This window comes from Ambystoma mexicanum, chromosome 1q (assembly GCF_040938575.1).
Source record: "Ambystoma mexicanum isolate Mex_15411 chromosome 1q, UKY_AmexF1_1, whole genome shotgun sequence".
NCBI lineage: Eukaryota > Metazoa > Chordata > Amphibia > Caudata > Ambystomatidae > Ambystoma > Ambystoma mexicanum.
In genome coordinates, this window is record NC_090922.1 from 270,219,472 (window position 1) to 270,238,293 (window position 18,822).

Here is an 18,822-nt window from a genome sequence, read left to right on the forward strand (position 1 = left end):
AGTACAGGACCAGGACAATAAAGCACCATAAACTTACCTTGGTGTCCCGGACATACACTTTGTTACACTGGCGTCGAGGATGGGATGGTAGGTGGATTGCCTTCACCATCGGCGCTGCTGGGGGGGTGCAACACTTCAGGAACACCGCCCCCGAGGAAGTCCCCCACACCTAGGCGGGTCCGTGTCGAGTTGGCCTGCCATATGCGGTTGTTGCACCTTGATTCTCCGGGAATACCCGTTTCCGGGGTGCCTCGCATGGTATGTGGCTTAGTGTTTTGCCGTCTCTGCCTATTGGAGCCAAGAGCGGCAGTTTTTCCATTACGGATGGGAGCGCTGGGGAGAGAGGAGCCGTCTGGAGATTTTGCGCTTCCCCGACCTGCAAGGGAGAGAGGGCGGCTTCGCATGTTGCTGCCTGTATGCCGCATGATGGCCAGGGTGTCGGGCGCGCTGTGGCGCCTTAGAGGTAGGGAATTGCGGGGATGGTTCTTCCCTGCACGTACCATGGACCTGGCGCCGTTGCACCGTTGAAATGCGGAAAGCCTCTGCCAGTCTGGCGTGCGGAGTAGTGCACTGGGAGCAGTGTAATGCAGGCTTAGTTAGGGACCTTTAGCCACTTTCTGGCGTTGCTGTGCCTGTACGCGCCTGGTGGCGCACTGGAGTTTTCGGGGTTGCTACCTGTGTTCTGGCGGCGGGACACGTCTGCCTGAGGAGCTTCAGTTGATCCTTTCAGGGTTCGGGAGAAGCCCCATAGACATTGCGAGGTCAGCGGTCCAGGCAAGTGTGAGGACGTCATGGCATCCCAGCAGGTTCCTGGTCAGACGCGTTGGCGGGCGTTGGGGTTGCCATGGAAGTCGCGCAGATGCAAACAGGAAACCGCATCCATGAAGAGGGCGTGTTTTGACTTTTCGCCTGTGCAGGTAAGTGCATGGCTGACACGGAGATAGGACTGTTCGTTTAGAGTCGATATCTACATGCCTGGACGGACGTTCCGGGCAATGAGGACTCAAACAGCTGCTTCCCGGTTGAGATGTGGGAATTTCCAGTGTTTTTCCAGCAAGGACTTTGAATAAGGGAATCCTGGTCAGGTTAGTGTGTCGGGCCGTGTGAGTGGTATGGGTGCAGTTATATGTGGTGGCTCATGTTATCTGACAGGTACCTATGCCCTTATGTAAGTCACAGGGGGGTGTACCCTTAGGTTTTGAAGGCCGTTGTTCGTTTGCCTGTGGTGTCTAGTGTTGTGGCCTTCCGTGGAAGTTTAGGGCATTGTAGTAGTTGAGAACAGAGATTTCACCCCTTCCTTTTCCCTAAGCAAGGTGAGGGGGTGGTGTGCTATGTAGTGACTGTTGTAGTCCAGTCCTATTTCCTTTGTACCATCCAGGGAAGATGGTCCTAAGTTTACTCGTGGACTGAGTCATTTGAACATAGGTTCCTTTGGTTTGGTTTCCTATGTGGAACTCTGACTTCCATGAAGCGTTGACGTGTTTGTGCCCAGCAGTCCATGCCAGATTCCATTTGCTGGTGATATTATCCAGCTCTGGGTGACATTGCTATTGTCTGCACCTAAGTTTTTATGTATCATGCAATGTTTTCAACTTTTCGCATGTGGTTTTTATAGTGTCTGCACTTAATTCTCCATGCATTATGCAATGTTATTCTGCATCTCATATTGTTGCATGCTTGGTGTTATCAGTGTTGGAGCGTGAGTGTAGTGTGTAGGTGCATGTAAAATGGTTTGGTGCATGTGTGGTTGTGTTTATGACTGCATTGGGTTCTTAGTGCCTGGTACTAGTGCCAGGGTTGGTCGCTATGTCTATGTGTGAGAGTGCGTGTTGAGCTGTTTGACTGTAGGTGTTGTTATTTTCCATAATGCCCGGTTCTGATACTGGGGTAGGTTGCTCTGTGTATGGTCATGGGTTGAGTTTGATTGCCCATGTGTGTGTGTACAGAGTGCTTGGTGTGCCTGTTCTCATTTTGTTGTTCTGTTTATGTAGTGCCTGGTCAAGTGCCGGGGTATGTCACTATGTTTTGTGGTGTATCTCAGGGCAGTGTTTTTCTTTTGTTCCATAGTTCCTGGTTTGGCCCCAGGGTAGGTCGCTATGATGTTTGTGGTCTCAGTAGTGCATTATTCCTGAGTGTTGTGGTGGAGTTGATGTGGTGTTGTTATGGTCATAGTGCCTGGTGTAATGTCAGGGTAGGTCACTATGTGTGTTGTTCTCAGGGTAGTGTTTTGCTGTTGTGTGTTTCATAGAGTTAGGGTTAAACTTCAGTTTGGTCGCTATGCCTGAGTGTATATTTGAATTTCTTTTTGTTCTGTAGCGTTTAGTCTAGGGGCCTAGGTGCGTCGCTATGGTTGAGGCTTTATGTGGCTTTGCCAATGTTTCCATAGTACTTGGTTTTGGACCGGGGTAGGTTACTATGTTGAATCTGTGGTTGTGCAGTTTACCTCCTGATTCCTAGTTGGGTAAATCAGGTTGTTTCACTGATGGGTAGTGGTGTGTAGTGTAAGAAAGAGAAAATGGCATCGTTTTGTTTTGTGGTAGTAGAGCATGTTTGGAGTGGGGTTTCTTGGTGGTACTGCTGTCAGAGTTGTGATGGGGGTCCCTCGGTTTCTGTTGGGCATTTGTTGTTGATCCATTTGGGGCGGTTGGTTTTTGCTCAGAAGGGCAGCTCTGATACTCCGGGGGGCAGACCGGAGTGGAAGGTGTTTACTGCGTAGGAGGGTAAGTTTGGTTAGGTAGTTGTGTTAGTATTATCTAACAATAGTATGGCTAGGGGTGGCAGCCCTAGGTCCTAAGGGGCAGCTCAGAACAGGCGTAAGTGCTCTGTTTGTTGTTTTTGATCCTCGAGGGTGAGAGTCGAGGGACATGGGGAGCTATTGTTGGGGAGTTATTGTTGAAGGTCGAAGGTTGGCATGTTGTTGTCATGGAGTTAGTGTGCCGTTGGCATTTTCTGTGGGTCCGGTTTGGCCTGTGAATGGTTCCCTTGCATGTGTTTCCTTATTTGTTTGGGTTGGCAGGGGTTCTGGGCATAGGCGGCCGCTGTGTGCGGGATTTCTGGTACTGTGTGTGTGTTTGGATGATTAGGGTTTGGTGCTGGTCGCGTTACCTTAGTCATTCTCTTGTGTTTCCCTAGGGAGGGAGAGGTGTTGTAATGTAGCTTGGAGAGTAGCAGTGTGTGTGATGTCATCAGCTGGTGGAATGTTTGTGTCAGAGTGTTCTGCTGGGTGACGGTTAGTGAGAGAGAAAGCTGAGTGTTGAGAAGATGGGTGTGGGGGTGAGCCTGGTGTTTCCCTTGTGAAGTTGTGTCTTCAGTGTCCCCTACCATCCCCGTGTTTAACCTGATGGAGTACAGGACCAGGACAATAAAGCACCATAAACGTACCTTGGTGTCCCGGACATCCACTTTGTTACACACTACAAGTATTTACATGGGCAGGCCTGCAGGTGAAGGATTGTCTTTCTCCCTCTGCCGGCCAGCTCAATCACCTGCTTCTTGTTAAGGGTTGCTATGCAGCCCTGGTTTCCCACTAAGTGGTTCTGGCGCCTTATTTAAATTTGGCTGGCCAGGCCTGCCACTGTCTCCTGCTTGGGGCTGCTGCCATGGGGAAGCGTGCTGCGAAATTAAGAAATGTTGACCCTCGTTCTCCTTCACCTTCCTCCTCCTTCTCTCCCACTCCCAAGAGGAGAAGGGGGAGCAGAGTTACAGATGATAAGCTGCTAAAACTCTTCAGGAAGGCCCTTCAGGAGGAGGGTATCTAGGGACACTGAAGTAGGGGTTTGTTCCTCTTCTTCCTCTTCTTCCTCATCTGACGCCTCATCCTCCTGCTTGGGTGACTCTCCTTCCCCCCGGTCATCAGAGTTTATGTGGAAGTATCTGGACAAAGAGGCTACTGCTGATGTTCTCCAGCAAGTCTCCCACTATATGGGGTTCCCAGACTCCGAGCTCCCGCCAGCTCTGTCAGGGGGTACTAGACCCACTCCTCCCCAGTTCAAGCACACACTCAAGAGAGGCCTTCCCCTCCTCCTTGAAATGAAGGCTGAAATCGGGAGTGGACTGATCTGGACAAGACTGTGGTTCCCCGATTATTGCCTAAATTGTATCTCTTACAAGGGGAGGAGGGTGCCATTCCACAGGTCGTCCAGCTCGATAACATCATACCCAGCCTGGTGGGGAGGTCTCCCATGTCTGCGGAGGATGCCATTAAGGATCCAACTGAGAGAAAGGTGGACTCTGCCTTGAAGAAAGCCTATGTGTCTATGTGTTCTATGACTTACTCGTTCTAGACGGCTGAGGCTGCCCTCAGGGGCTTAAAGTCTGCCATTAACTGAAGATGACTCGGGCCTCACTCTGATTCTGCAGGCGATCAGGGCACAGGTGGAATGTTTGTCGGACCTACCCTATTACAGAGTTTAATGCTGCTGCCATGTCAATGGGGTCCATCATTGGGATTGGCGGACGGACTCTAGACAGAAAGACAGGAGTCTACGGCATTGAAGATTCCATTTGAAGGTCTCAAGTTGTTTGGGGATACCCTTGAGAACAAGGTGCACAGGGTTTTTAAGGCTGACAAGCATGCAGGGCAGTTAAGGAGGACGTCTTCTGCTGCTTCAAGGTTGTCTGTCCCTACTGGACAACCCCTATGATCTCGGGCTCGCCGTAGTGTACGAGATCATCCAGTGACAGGAAGGAAATGGTGTTTGGATCGGGACTCCCCACCTCGCCAACAGAAGTCCTGACGCCAGGCCCGTTGGCGGTTGCCTGAAATACATATGGACCCGTCTTTCTGGAGATGTCTGAGTAACTCAACTGATGCGCTGGGGGTACAAGCTGGAATTTGTGTCCCCTCCTCTTCTGTCTGGCACAATTCGGATGTCACTTCCCAGGTGCCCTGTCAAGAGGTTGGCCATGCATCTGGCCCTGCAGGGCCTGCTTTCCAAGAGGGTCAATTTGGCGGGTTCCACAGAACGAGAAGGGTCTGGGGTCTATTCCATTGTGTTTCTGGTGCCAAAACCCTAAGGGTCATACCGTCTTATCATAGACCTGAAGGCATTGAACTTTCACATTCAGACTCAACATATCAAAATGGAATGTCTTCAGCAAGTTAGTCTGCTAGTGTGAGACTTGGATTTCCAGGCATGCTTCGACCTACAAGATTACAAGATGCTTACTTTCACATTCCCATCTGGTCATCCCATCAGAGGTTTCTCAGGTTTGCTACATGCAGGCATCACTTCCATGTCCAGGCCTTGCCTTTTGGCCTCAAATCTGCACCCTGCATCTTCACCAAGGTTCTGGGACCGGTCATTGGCGCTCTACATCTCCAGGCTATATAGGTCTTTCCATTTCTCAACGACATACTTCTGAAAGCCTGATCAATGGGCCTCCTGAAACAACATGTGAAGGCCACCTTTGCCCTCCTGAGTTCCCTGGGCATCCTTGTCAACTGATCAAAGTCTTACCTGCAGCCCTCTCAGAACCTTCAGTTTATCTGGGCCAGGTTCTTGTGGGCAAAGGGCCTGCTGACGCTTCCTCTCGCCAGGGCTCAGCGGTTGAGTGCCTGTTTTGTTCTTCTTCTTTTTTGGCAGGTGGATCTGGCCTTGGACTTCCTTCAGGCAGAGGGGGTCATGGCAGCTGTGTGTTCCTCATCCCTTGGGCCAGACTTCATCTTTGTCCACTGCTGCTCCACATCCACAGGTTCTGGAAGTAAGCCTCTCTGGACTTTGATACCCTGATTCCGGTGGTTCCCTCCCTCAGGGACCAGCTCCAGTGATGGCTCCATCTGCCCAATCTGTTAAATGGGATTCCTCTCTGTCTGCCCTCTCCAATCATGATGATGCCAGCTCCCCTCTGACTGCAGATTGCCTGGATACCTGAAGGTTGTGCCTCTTCTAACACTTGCAAAGAAGTTGGAGCCTCTCCAGAGTCTTTTTTATCTTGTCGCTTGATTCCCTGAATCATCTAAGAAATCACAACTGGAAATAGAAAACATCGGAATTTTATTCTTAAAAAAAAAAAGAAAAGTTTCTTATTCTGCACATATTTCGATGCATTGCTTTTCAGCATTTCCTCCTGCAGGCAGCAACTGGGCCTGTGCTCTAGCATCTTCAAAATCCTTTGTACCTTTTCAAAGTCCAGCGCAGCATTTCCAACATGCCGCTTTTGTTGCCGGGTTGTAAAGACCTTCCGTGCGCTTGCCTACCTGCATTCGTATTGGCTGCTGGGGAATTATCCTTGGCCTACAATGGACCGTCAGGCTTTAACCGACCCCCACCAAAGGCCCACTCCTAAGGCCCCTGTCTGCTCCCGGTCCGCTGCAAGGATTTCCCTCTTCCCCTCACAAATGCACTGGAGATGTTGCTCCCACACCTTGTAATGGAGCCTGAACTACCGTGACACTTTATCCTCCTCCACCATGGGTTAGTCTCCTCCTACTCATCATTTTTCAACCCCTCTTACTGTCCCTCCCTCTCTCCATCCCACCTGATCTCTCACTCTTACAGCTTGTGACTGCACTTTGGCTTACACCTTTTGCAGCAATTTTGCATTCAGTCTGTTTCCAACTGCTACTGCCAATTTGCATTTAGCCTGTTTTCAACTGCTGCAGTAAATTTGAATTTGACCTGTAGTTCAACTGCCGCTGTACATTTAAATTTTTCCTGTTTTTCAACTGCTGCTGTAAATTTGAACTTTTGCTGTGCCCTTTTGGTTTCACTGTTCGCTTCTCTCTGGAACTTAATAAAAAAAAAAGATTAGTTTTTACAACAAACAAAACAAACCAAACCCATCACACCCAACATTTTCCAGCACCAACATTTTAGCATACATTTGCGTGTTTTTTATTATTGTCTTCCCCCAAAGCCCCCCTTTAACTCGAGCTTCCATCTATGTCCTTCCGACTTCCCTTCTCATGGGGTTCGTCCCCTTCCCCATTTATCAACATATCACATTCACTGGTATCAGCCTGGGAGGGTCCCGACAGTGTGGCTACCATTTGTCTCCATGCTGTCAGAGGTCCCACTTCAGTCTCCTCCCCCCTGTTGGTTGCCTCATACCATGCTACTGTCTCAGCATCTGCCCATTTCTGGAGATTGTTCCACCATACCTGTAGTCTGGTTCTATGGGCTGCTTTCCAGCTCATGGCTATCCTCCTTTTGGCCAGAATGTAGGCCAGGTCCTTGAGTTTGCATACGTGTCTCAGGTTGCGAGGTCTGCTGAATCCCTGCATCATGTATGCCAACACGGATTCCACATCTAGCTTGATGCCCTCATCATACAATCGCAGCTTGACTTCCCCCCAGAATCTGACCACCTCCGGGCACGCCAAAAAACATGTGGATCATCCCGGCGTCCACCTCCCCGCACTTGGGACATTTTTGTGCTTCCATGCTCCCAAATTTGGTAATCTTACCGGGAGCCATATACACCATATGGGTGACATATACATTAATCTGCTGCAGCCTCGCATTCCTAGACACCTTCTTATGCTATATCTGGGCCCTCTCCCATTGCCCTCTTGCATAGGCTCTCCCGCTTCCTCTTCACAATCCGTCTCAAATGATGCGGCTCCTTACCCACTTTGGACATCACCAGTTCATAGATCTGGGATATTTCATGCCCTCCCTCCGAGATATCATACATTGTTTCTATGGCAGTGTCAGGTTCTTCTGCTAGTGTTATTTCAGACGACCTTTCCTTTACACGTTTGACTATTCTTGTATGTGTGATGTATTGCCCCGTGTGAATTCCAGTGTCTTCCGTTAACGTCTGGAAGTCCAGTGCCTTCCCCTCTTGCCATGTATCTCCCACGCTTCTCTCTGGAACTTGGCTGGCCAAGTAACTGCATTGTGCTACTCTGACCTGCGGTTCCTTTCCTGATCCTCCTCTCCTGCTCCCCCCCTCTCTCTACTCCATCCATGGCACTCTGTTTCACTTATCTTCTCTAACTGTTTCTCCATCAACTATCCTTCCCTTCTCACTAAGTCTAGTCTCTAACCCTGGTCTCCCTATTGCTGACACTTACCAGTGCTTCTTCCAGACAGACCCTCACTGGCATTCTCTTTGGCATTCCCTCGCCAGCTCTATGGACTCTTCATATGGTCGCTGTGCTCTCTCCCTTCTCCTCTTCTCCGATTAATGGTGGCACCCACTGGGTTCCTGGCCCCTTTCGACTCCTCTAAGGTCATCATTAATGTCTACCTGAATGGCACTGTCTTGGTCCAAGGCCCTCAGGCCAACCTCCTCCTCTTTGACAGACGCTTCCCACGCCTCATCAATTTCCTTTCATCTCCTGCTGTCCACTCTCTCCCTTCTCTGGCTTCCTTGCCTCCACTCTTTCCCCCCCCCTTGGCTACTTTGCCCTCTCCCCCCTACTCTCCCGCCCCCCTGTGGGCTCCATCTACTCCTCTTTCTATACCTCCGCAGGGTGTACCTCTCATCTGTACCGCTCCCCGGAAGTCCTTCAAGGTTGGCAACCATCTCCATATTGCCACTCTCAACTTGTGCTCAGGCCTCAAACACTCCTCTGACATCTACCGCCTCCTGGAAGAACTTGACCTTGATGTCCTCGGTCTCACTGAGACATGGTTCATGGCCAGCTCTGTCACAAGCTTTGACACTCTCCTCCATGATGGCTACAATATGCTCTCTGCACCCAGATCCACCCGGTCCGGAGGGGGTGTAGCCCTAATCTTCCTGGAGTGGATTTGTGCCTCTGTCATTCCTATGCAGACCTACTCCTCTTTAAAATGCCTTGTTTGCAGGCTCTCTCACTCTCCTGGCCAATCCCATACCGTGGCTACTATCGACCACCTGGTCAGATCACCTCCTTCCTCTGTGAATGGGCGGACCTCTCCTCCTCCCTCATGGCCACAAACACTCAACTTCTCCTTCTTGGTGACCTCAGTATTCATCTGGAAGCTCCCTATTCCCCCTCTGGACTCTTTCGTGACCTCTGCATTTCTCTCTCTCTCACTATTCTCCCCTCTGGCCCAACCCACTCTGCAGGGCACACACTAGATGTTCTTATTGCCTCTGACATCCCCCTCTACATCCCTCTGACCAATCCTCTCTCCTGGAGTGAGCACTCCCTCCTTTCCTCCCATCTCTCCCTCTCTACCCCTCAGGCAAAGCCAACTCCAACACTGCCACCTAACTTCTTGGTTATCCGACCCATGAAACGTGTGTCAGTTGAGGCTTTTGCCACCACTTTTTCCCCTCCTCCTTCTCCTCCTCTGGCTGAGGCAAATCCTGACACAGAACTCTTCATGCTCTGCTCATCTATCTCAGACACTGTAGATGTTCTTGCCCCTGTCATGAGGATCCGTTTGAAGCCCAAAGCCAAGTGCAACTCTTGGTACGACTCGGACCGAGCCACCATTAAACGCGAGTGTAGGGTTGCTGAGAGGAAATGGCGGGCTTCTTGTACACCCTCTGACAAACTGGCCTGCCGACTGCTCCAAAGGCAATACCGGCTCTCTGTCTGAACTAAGAAGAGAGCCCACATCCAAACCTGTGTCTCTGCGGAATCTAACAACTCTGCCAAACTCTTTAAAATCTGCAAGGAGCTGACCAACCCTGCTGCGGCCTCTACCTCTCCTTTTCCCTCTCAGGCCCTTTGCACAGCCCTTGCATCTCATTTCATATAAAACACCCAGGACATCCTGTCCACCCTCTCGTTTTCTCCTCCTCTTCCCCTTTCTCTATCTGCTAATTCTGACCCTACTGCAGACGGACCCCTCCCTCCTTCTCTTCATTTCCTCTGTCCTCCCCAGATGAGGTTTCTAGACAAATCTGATCTATGAATGTTTTGTCGAAACAGGTTCTTCCCTGTTTGTCTAAAACCATCAAGGACCACATTCACACCCTGGCTCCTGTTCAGGCTGACTTCTGCAACTTCTCCTTCACATCTGGACCCTTCCCCTCCCCTCTGAAGCACTCTCTTCTGCACCCTCTTCTCAAGAAACCCACAGCTGACCCCTCATGCCTGGCTAACTATCGCCGATCTCCATCACTCCTTTCCTGGGCAAACTCTTGGAAATGATGGCCATCTCCCAGCTTAATCTTCACAACGATTCTGTTGGTTGTCTCCATGACAATCAGTCTGGCTTTAGAGCTGCCAGAAGCACGGGAACTGCTCTACCAAACATCCTGCTCTCCAACCTTGACTCTAACATCCCTTCTGTCCTCGTCCTATTTGATCTCTCTTCTGCCTTTGACACGGTCAACCATGCCATCCTGCTCAACCGTCTCCGTGATAACCTGGGTATCACCGATCTCAAGCCTGGCCTGGCTGACCTCTTTCCTCTGTGACCGACCCTCCCAGGTCCAACTTGGGCCCTTCCTCTCTTCTATCTTATTCTCTACCTGTGTGTTCGCCAGGGGTCTAACCTCTCTCCCTGGCTGTTCAACCAATACCTGTCACCCCTTGCCCACTGCATTGCAGCTCTCTGCTCCAATTTTCAGTGCTATGTCGATGACACTCAGCTCGTCTTCAGGCTTCCCTCTACCACCTCCTCGCCTTCTCTTCTCTCTGACTGTCTGTCTGCTATCCAGGAGTGGTGTGCTGCCAATGATCTCTGCCTTAATGCCAGTAAGACTGAGATTCTCCTCATTGGCACACCTGCGCCCTCCTTTCCTTTTACTCTCTGGCCTGCCTCTCTTTGCCCTCTTCCTGCTCCCACCTGTGAGGCTAAGAACCTTGTTGTCATCTTCGACTCCACACTCTACTTTTCTCCTCACATCTCTGTTGTCTCTAAGAAATCAAACTACCAACTGCACCTCCACAGAGGTATTCTACCTTCCCACTCCTTCCCCCAGAAGCTTACTGTCTCTAGACCTCTGGTTCTCTCCAGGCTGGACTATTGTCCCGCTTTTACTCTCCACCCTCTGCAACTCACCCGAGACTTCTTATCCTTGGCCTCAAGTCCTGAGATCGTATCTCTCCAGCCCTGAGATCTCTTCATTGGCTCCCAGTGGCTGCAAAGATTAAATTAAAGACCCTTTGCATTGTCCACAAGGATTTCTGGGGCCTTGGTCCAAAATACCTTCAACTCTCCCTCCGTAAATATCTTCCCACTTGAGCTCTTCAGTCCTCCAACTCCCTCAGGGTCAGCCGCTTCTCCAAACAATGGGTTGGGGGTAGATCTCTTTCCTCGGCTGGGGCCTCCCTCTGGAACAGCCTCCCTGCCATTCTGAAACTTGAGGAGAACCATTTCCGGTTCCGGAAGCACCTCAAGACCTTGCTCTTTGCTTCTGCCTTTGCTCTTCCTCTCCCCTGCTGTTCTGTCTGCTTTGGCACTGTGCACCTGGTTACCCTCTGATTTTGGGCCCAGGTCCCTGCCCACCCAGCCACACACCTGCACTGCCTCCTGACAACCCTTGTATTTGTAACTCTACAGTCCCCTTACTTGCACTTATCAGATACCCCTTGTCTGCACTTTAAATCTTACACTTGCCACCCTGCTGGCCGCACTACCAGTTGTTGTTTTTACCCCTTGCTCAGCACTTTCCACCTCTCCCCTGCATTTTTCCCTCCACTCACCACTGCACTTGCGCGTTCTCAATGTCACCGGGCATAGTAAGATCATTGTTTTTGTCCTCCCTTGTTCCCCTCCCTTGCCTCGTCGCTCTGTGAAACACTTGTGTATGAGCACAATACTAATAAGATATCATATCATACCACAGACACCAGCCTGTTGGGGTTGGGGGCTTTGGGACAGACCCACCAGGAACTGTGGTCCAGCAGGGAGGCTTCCTGGTCTTCCAACCGGAGGTAGCTGGCAGCGGCCTTTGAGGCTCTGTGTTTCTTTCCCCCGGTTGTTGCAGGGGAGGGGGTCCTCTTAAGATCAGACAATTCTCTCACTGTAGCCTGTGTGAACTGTCCACAGAGCTCCCACTCAAGGACTTTGGGGACAGTGGCCCTCCGTTTGTGCACCTGGGCAGGGACTCACCTTCTGCCCTTGTCGGCATGCCATATCAGGGGTCGGGACAATGCAGTGGTAAACCGCCTCAATAATGTATTTCCTTCAGAGGATTGGGTGCTGCAGGATGTGGCCTTTCGGAGGGTGTGCGGGGTGCTGGGGTCTCCATTTCTGGACCTATTTGCCTATCCCCTGACTGCCAAAGTTCCTTGTTTCTTCTCCAGGTTCCCCTCACCAGGGATATGGGGTGGATGCCCTGCACTCCCTGCGGCTGACGGGGCTTCTGTATCCGTCACCCCCGCTTCCCCTCATCCAGAAGGTTCTACTCCGAATTCAGGATTCTCAATCGGAGGTCATCTTGGTTTCTCCTCTTTGGCCCTGCAGGTGTTGGTTCCCCCTCCTGCTGGACCTACTGGTTTCCCCAATGCTTCCTCTCTTGGCGGGTCTAGATCCAGTGTTCTGTCCGGTGGGGTTGGTGGGACCAAAGAACCTGACTCACCTAGTGTCTGTGGGCCTCTCTGAGGAGGTGGTGTCTTCCATTTAGAAGCACCAGCGTCCTTCCACCTTGAGGTTCAATGAGAGGTCTGGTGCCTGTCTCAGGGCTGTTCCAATTCCTTGAGTTCCGAAGCTCCTGTTCTGCAGTTTATACAAAAGGGTGTCAAAATGGGTCTCTCTGTCTCCGCCCTTCGTGTATAGTGGGCTGCCATGCGCGCCTTTGGGGGTCCTGATGTGGGTGATCACTCCTTGGTGGGGAGGCTTCTCAAGATTTTGTCGTTGGCCAGATCTATCTCTGCTTCTGGGTTGTCCCTGTGTAACGCTCACCTGATATCCACGGGGACGTCACTCAGCCTGTTCTGCCCTCTTACGACCTCGAACCCTTCCCTGGAGGCTATTCGACTGGAGACTGGGCCTGAAACACAGGATTGGTAGAGTTTAACTCCCTATTGTCTCTGCGTGCTTGAACCCCTTCTTCCCCGGGGTCCAACCCTTCCCTTTGTGCCACAGCTCATCTTGTTTTCTTGGATAGTGTGCTCTCCGTCCTGCCTTCAGCGCAGGGGCGCGTTGATTGATGCGTGCTCATTGCTGCCTAGTTACTTCACTGACAAGAGTCTGACAGGTAAGTATAATGAGTCTTTTGAACAGTTCTCTAACTTCGTTCCATTCCTTCCTTAGATGATGGCCGGCGTCCGGGGATGGCGGCGTGCTGCTGAGATGAGTAACGCTGAAGGTGAGTGAGAGTGCGATGCGCGATGCACCCCTTTCGTATTTGCATTGTACTGAGTTCTTTTTCTGTGTATTTTAGGTGCCGCAACATTTTCAGCGTGGATGCCAGTTATGAAGAACAAATGCGGTGGGTAAGCGCGGTATGCGGCGCCTCTAGATGTTTCCACGCTAACCTGGAGTGTCTTTTCCCTCTTGCAGATGGATGAGAAGTTCCGGAGACAGAGTTCCCCCAGAGTGGCTGGGATTCAGGTAAGCGTTTGAAGCTCATACAGTATTTAAAAATAAGCAAAGATTTGCAGAATGCTTACTAATGCCTTTTTTCTGTTCTTTTCCCTTTTCCTTAGGAAGCAGCGTGCCGGGATGGGAATGACACTGCCGAAGATGCCCGCAGAACAGAAGGAGCGATGACTGATGGGCAGAAGCACCGCAAGGTAAGGCTGTTCCTAACGGTATTCTTGTTCTTGCAGGAGCTGAGCACAGAAGAAAGATGCAGGCCTACTGGAGATCGATCCGAACACAGTGAGTCTCACGCTGCAGGTGCAGAAAATGCAAAGCATGGTTCTCAGCCTGGGTGTGGCTTAAATAGTCTCTGGGTATCCCAGGTGCCTCTGGGCTGAACCACACCCAAAAGACTAGACTGCATATGCAGTTCTGGGAACTGAAATATGTGGGGGCATCCATCTTGTCCCCATCAATGCACGAAAAAAGGAATTACCTAAAGAGGCACTGAGAATTAATTACCCCTTACTCCTCTTACTCTAGAGAAGGTAGAGATTGAGAAGTTATGGTCACACGCAGTTTCACATAGCACAAAAATGATTTCCTGAACACATAGACATGATATTAAATTGACAGTCAAAAGCATACTCAACAAGAAATACATAAAAATGTAATTTTAATCATATAAATGTTAAGATAAGATGAATTCATACATCAATGTATCTAAAAGATACAACAAGCTGAAAGACACGAAAAAGAATAGAAAAATGAGTCATTCAATAAACCCTATTTTCAGAAGACGAAATTCATATAACTATACTGCCTATCTTTAGACATTAGCTGAGACATAAGGTATCAACATGTTTCGGCCCACAGGCGAATTGGACATTTCCTCAAATGTCCATTTGGAGATGAATGTAGTGGCCATCTTCAGGACATATGATTTCTTCACAATTGGTCTTTTCTATGATGTAGATGAAACATCGCAAATCTAAAAGAATTTTTTAACATTAATACACCGGTGAGATGCAAAGGCTGCAACATATTTCATAGTTGGTCTATACAGGAGATAGAGCTACTAATCATATCAGGAAACTATTCACTGTAATGTTCAGTTTAACCCTCCATTGCTTGTATTTGTCTTTCACCTTGTTAATTATACAAAAGAACATACACAGATTGATATTTACCAAAACAGGGTAGAGAGGAGAGACAAACAAATGACCTACATAACCTTGTGTGACACATAATCCATACTCAATCTCTTACTTGATTGCTCTAGAGAGAGTGTGACCAAGGCAGTGAACGAATTTCATCTGTCTTTCACAATAATTCTTTTAACGTCCACAAAAGCGTTGGCTGATCGTCAGTTCAAAAGGCAAGGATCACCTTGTCCTATCTTTCTGAAAAAACATGTATGAATCAGTTATCATGGAGCCTGTTCCACTGTTAGGCTATTATTTATTAATTGAAGCGAGGGGCAAGTCCAAAAAAACTATCATCCCCATACTCTAAAATTAAAAAAGGATGGATCAGAAACAATTCCTCAAGTGCTACCAAAGTTTAAATTCCAGCATTACTAAGGAAGCATATTTAAACAATGCATCAAAGGAAAAACTTACTAGTGATGGTGGATTATTGGCACCACTACATGTGATGTATTACTCTATCTGCAATTATTGTCCCCACGAGGTCATGTGTGGTGTAGCTCAGCACCTGACGTAAGTTGTAGAAATGTACGAGTCCTTAACTGCATGGAAAAGCACACACAGAAACAACTGATTTAAAAACAAAACCGGGATGTCCCCACTGAGTGTAAGAAGAAGAGGCTATACGGTGAACAATCAACAAAGTGGTAAAAAGCAATACCTTGATTCTCTAGGTAGGTGGAAGAAACCTTAGAAGGTGCCAGGTATGGACAGTTGAAAGGCACTGGATAACAGTAGAATTGCAAAAGTGTTTGCGGTCGTGCAGAGAAATAAGCACACCCAGATACAATCTATTAACAAAGAAAACAGTTTGTAACCTTCCGACTTGGCAATCATTTTTAAATGGCCGAACTGAACGTTTAGGAATGAAGGAAATACGCACAGAGTAAACTTACTGCTTAAACCATACGAACACCGACGTCAGCCCCATTTGCAGAGGTCACTCGCTATGCAAAAGGGGAAGGAGACAGCCGTCTGTTTAAATACGTGTATGCACGTAAATGCAAGACATGCATTTTAGTGATCCTGGGTCATGTGACTGTAGGTGGTTATCATGTGATGAGTCTAATAACTTTGTTTTAAAGGTACAGGACAAGATAAAACAATGCTATAGATAATATACATTGTAAAAGCAGCACGCTTCGTCCATAGTCTGCCGTGCCAAACTTGCAAAAGGCACAATAGTGGTACACCCACAATAAATGGCCACAAAATGGTCCAGATAAAAGAGGTATGTATGATGTATCCAAATACATGAAACCAAACAACAGGGCTATAATATAGAGATATATCCAAGCATAAAGAAATCGACTAAAAGTATAAGATCTTTTTGTCTTTTTTTATCATGATGAGTCAATGCTACAGATGATCAACAAAGTATGTGCAACTTATTTAATCCACAACGTGTCGCGTTTAAAAAATGTAAAAGCGCACACCTGGGAACCTATGAAATAAATAACCAACAGGGACTCCAGATGGAAGCGGTATATGTGATATATCCAGATGAATGGACAGGGGGACAGGAAACCAAATTAACAGATTTTTTGACAAAGATAGGAGATAGACCAAAACAGTATGCATGTCTCCACATATTAGCAAATAAAAAATATCAAGGTTACAGGGTGAAGTAAACAACTTCAAGTTCAAAGGTCCGCGATGACGGAGAGGAACAGATCGAAAGGTACCTTGATCTATCATCGAAAAAATGAAGCAAAAAGGGGAGACATGATGGAATATCAGGTTATCAAATTATTCCACTCTACAGATAGATTCAAACCCTGATTAACCGTATCTAAATTATATATCCATCTTTGTTCCTCCACAGTCAATGCCAAATCTCTATTACCATCTCTAGGTGAAGGAGATATTTTTTGAATGACAAACCACTGTAGTTCTGTGTGGTTGTGTTTAGCTGATATATAATGGGCCACCAGCAGTTTTTTATCCATTTAATTTTTAAGACACGATCTATGCTCATATATTCTTTGTCTTATAGCTCTACTAGTTTTTCCAATATATAGTAGATTGCAGGGACATTTAATGTCGTAAATAAGCCAATCAGAACCGCAGTTAGAAAAGAACTTAAGGTTCCAAAATATCCCCTTGAGCTCTAACGTTTTACAGATGGTAGTTAGGGAACAAACTGAACATTGGCCACATTTATAATGACCAAGAACCGGAGGTAAGTTCCAAAGAGTGGATTTTGTGGCAAGAGTACGTTGTTCTGGAAATGTGTGGACCAAAATATCCCTGAAATTCTTCTGGCGTTTAAACAAAAATCCGGGTTGAGCTGGACAAAAATCGTCAGTAGATAGAATGTGCCATTGTTGTTTGTTGGTTCTTCACAAGGCATTGCTAATAGGGCTAAAGGTACTCATACATGTGACTCTTTCCTCAGAAACTTTTGGTTCTGGGTGGAGGCATCTGTCCCTGTTAGCATGTTTAGCCCTCTTGTAAGCTCAGTTGATGCATATTTTGAGGTACCCTCGGGTGAGTAACTGCCGTTTAAGGTCCTTACCCTCTCGAACAAAGTCACAAACCTCAGAGCAGTTTCTCCTCACTCTGAGAAATTGCCCAACCGGTAAATTCTCTCGTAGACTCAGAGGATGAAAACTATTGAATCGTTATAGAGTATTTTTATCGGTCGGTTTCTGAAATAAATTCGTTTTCAAAAAACCCAACTCTGTTTTATAAATGGAAAGGTCAAGAAAAGGTATGGTATGTAAATCATATGTCATGGTAAAATTTATATGTTGGTGGTGGTTTTTAAGCCACTCTAGAAAAGATTGTAAAAGAGTGGAGTCGCCTTTCCAAATAAGGAAGACGTCGTCAATATAACGAAACCACTTGGTAATATTGCTCTTAAACGGATTATGAAGATCAAAGATGGAAGTTGATTAAAAATGATCCATGAATAAATTTGCTAGATCGGGGGCAAAAGTTGCCCCCATACTTGTGCCATGTATTTGTTTATAAAACGTACCCTCATACAAAAAGAAATTTTCTGTGAGGGCAATCTTGATACATTCCATAATAAATGAAGTGGGAACTTTTCTGAGGGTATCAGTACGTTTATTAAGGTATGATTCCATGACAGTCAAACATTCGCCCTGGGGAATAGTCGTATAGAGTGAGGTAACATCTAGAGTCACCAGGAGATCTGTGGCTTCTAATTGAATCGAATCTATCAGGTTAATATTTACATCATAGTAGTGTCTTTTACAAAAGACTTCATAGATCTTACAAAAGGACGAAGAAACCAATCGGCGTAAATAGATAAAGGCTCAAGAATGGAATTAATGGCCGAAACAATCGGTCTACCGGGATGGTTGTCGGAATTCTTATGCACCTTCGGTAGTAGGTAGAAAGCAGGAATGGTAGGTGACGTTTTTATCAAAAATTGACGTTCATCTTGATCAATCCACTCCTGCAATTTTCATAGGTTCCCGCGTGTGCGTTTTTACATTTTTTAAACGTGACGCGTTGTGGATTAAATATGTTGCACATACTTTGTTGAACATCTGTAGCATTGACTCATCATGATAAAAAATGACTAAAAACATCTTATACTTTTAGTCCATTTCTTTATGCTTGGATATATCTCTATAGTATAGCCCTGTTGTTTGGTTTCATGTATTTGGATACATCATACATACCGCTTTCATCTGGACCATTTTGTGGCCATTTATTGTGGGTGCACCATTATTGTGCCTTTTGCAGGTTTGGCACGGCGGACTGTGGACGAAGCACGCTGCTTTTACAATGCATATTATCTATAGCATTGTTTTATCTTGTCCTGTACCTTTAAAACAAAGTTATTAGACTCGTCACATGATAACCACCTACAGTCACATGACCCGGGATCTCTAAAATCTATGGCTCGCATTTACGTGCATACAGGTATTTAAACAGATGGCTGTCTCCTTCCCCTCTGCAAATGCGGCTGACGTCGGTGTTCGTATGGTTTAAGCGGTAAGTTTACTTTGTGCGTATTTCCTTCGTTCCTAAACATTCACAGGGTAATTCATAGGGGTAATTCATAGAATTTCGCACAAAAGTAGCGCACGCGTCTGGCGCACAGTGTCCCCGTGCGATACACTGCGCCAGCCGCGTGCGATAAAATCCATTTCATCGCACAGCGTATTCATGGATTTTAGCCTCCAAAACCAGCCGTGGCGCAGAGTGGTGCAGCGACCCTGCAGCAGCGCCAGTTACGCCCCCAAGAACGCCCTCGCGCAAGGAAAATCCATCAA

The 18,822-nt window shown here is 47.7% G+C and overlaps 1 long non-coding RNA gene across 1 annotated transcript; it reads right to left on the reverse strand.

Annotated features, from left to right (window-relative positions):
• Positions 1-14,489: 14,489 nt before the first annotated feature.
• On the reverse strand, positions 14,490-15,354 carry LOC138521235 (uncharacterized). The gene is made up of 3 exons (XR_011282981.1): positions 15,231-15,354; positions 14,984-15,111; positions 14,490-14,764 (listed from the first exon to the last, which is right to left on the reverse strand). It is a non-coding gene; the product is annotated as an uncharacterized lncRNA (long non-coding RNA).
• Positions 15,355-18,822: the final 3,468 nt, after the last annotated feature.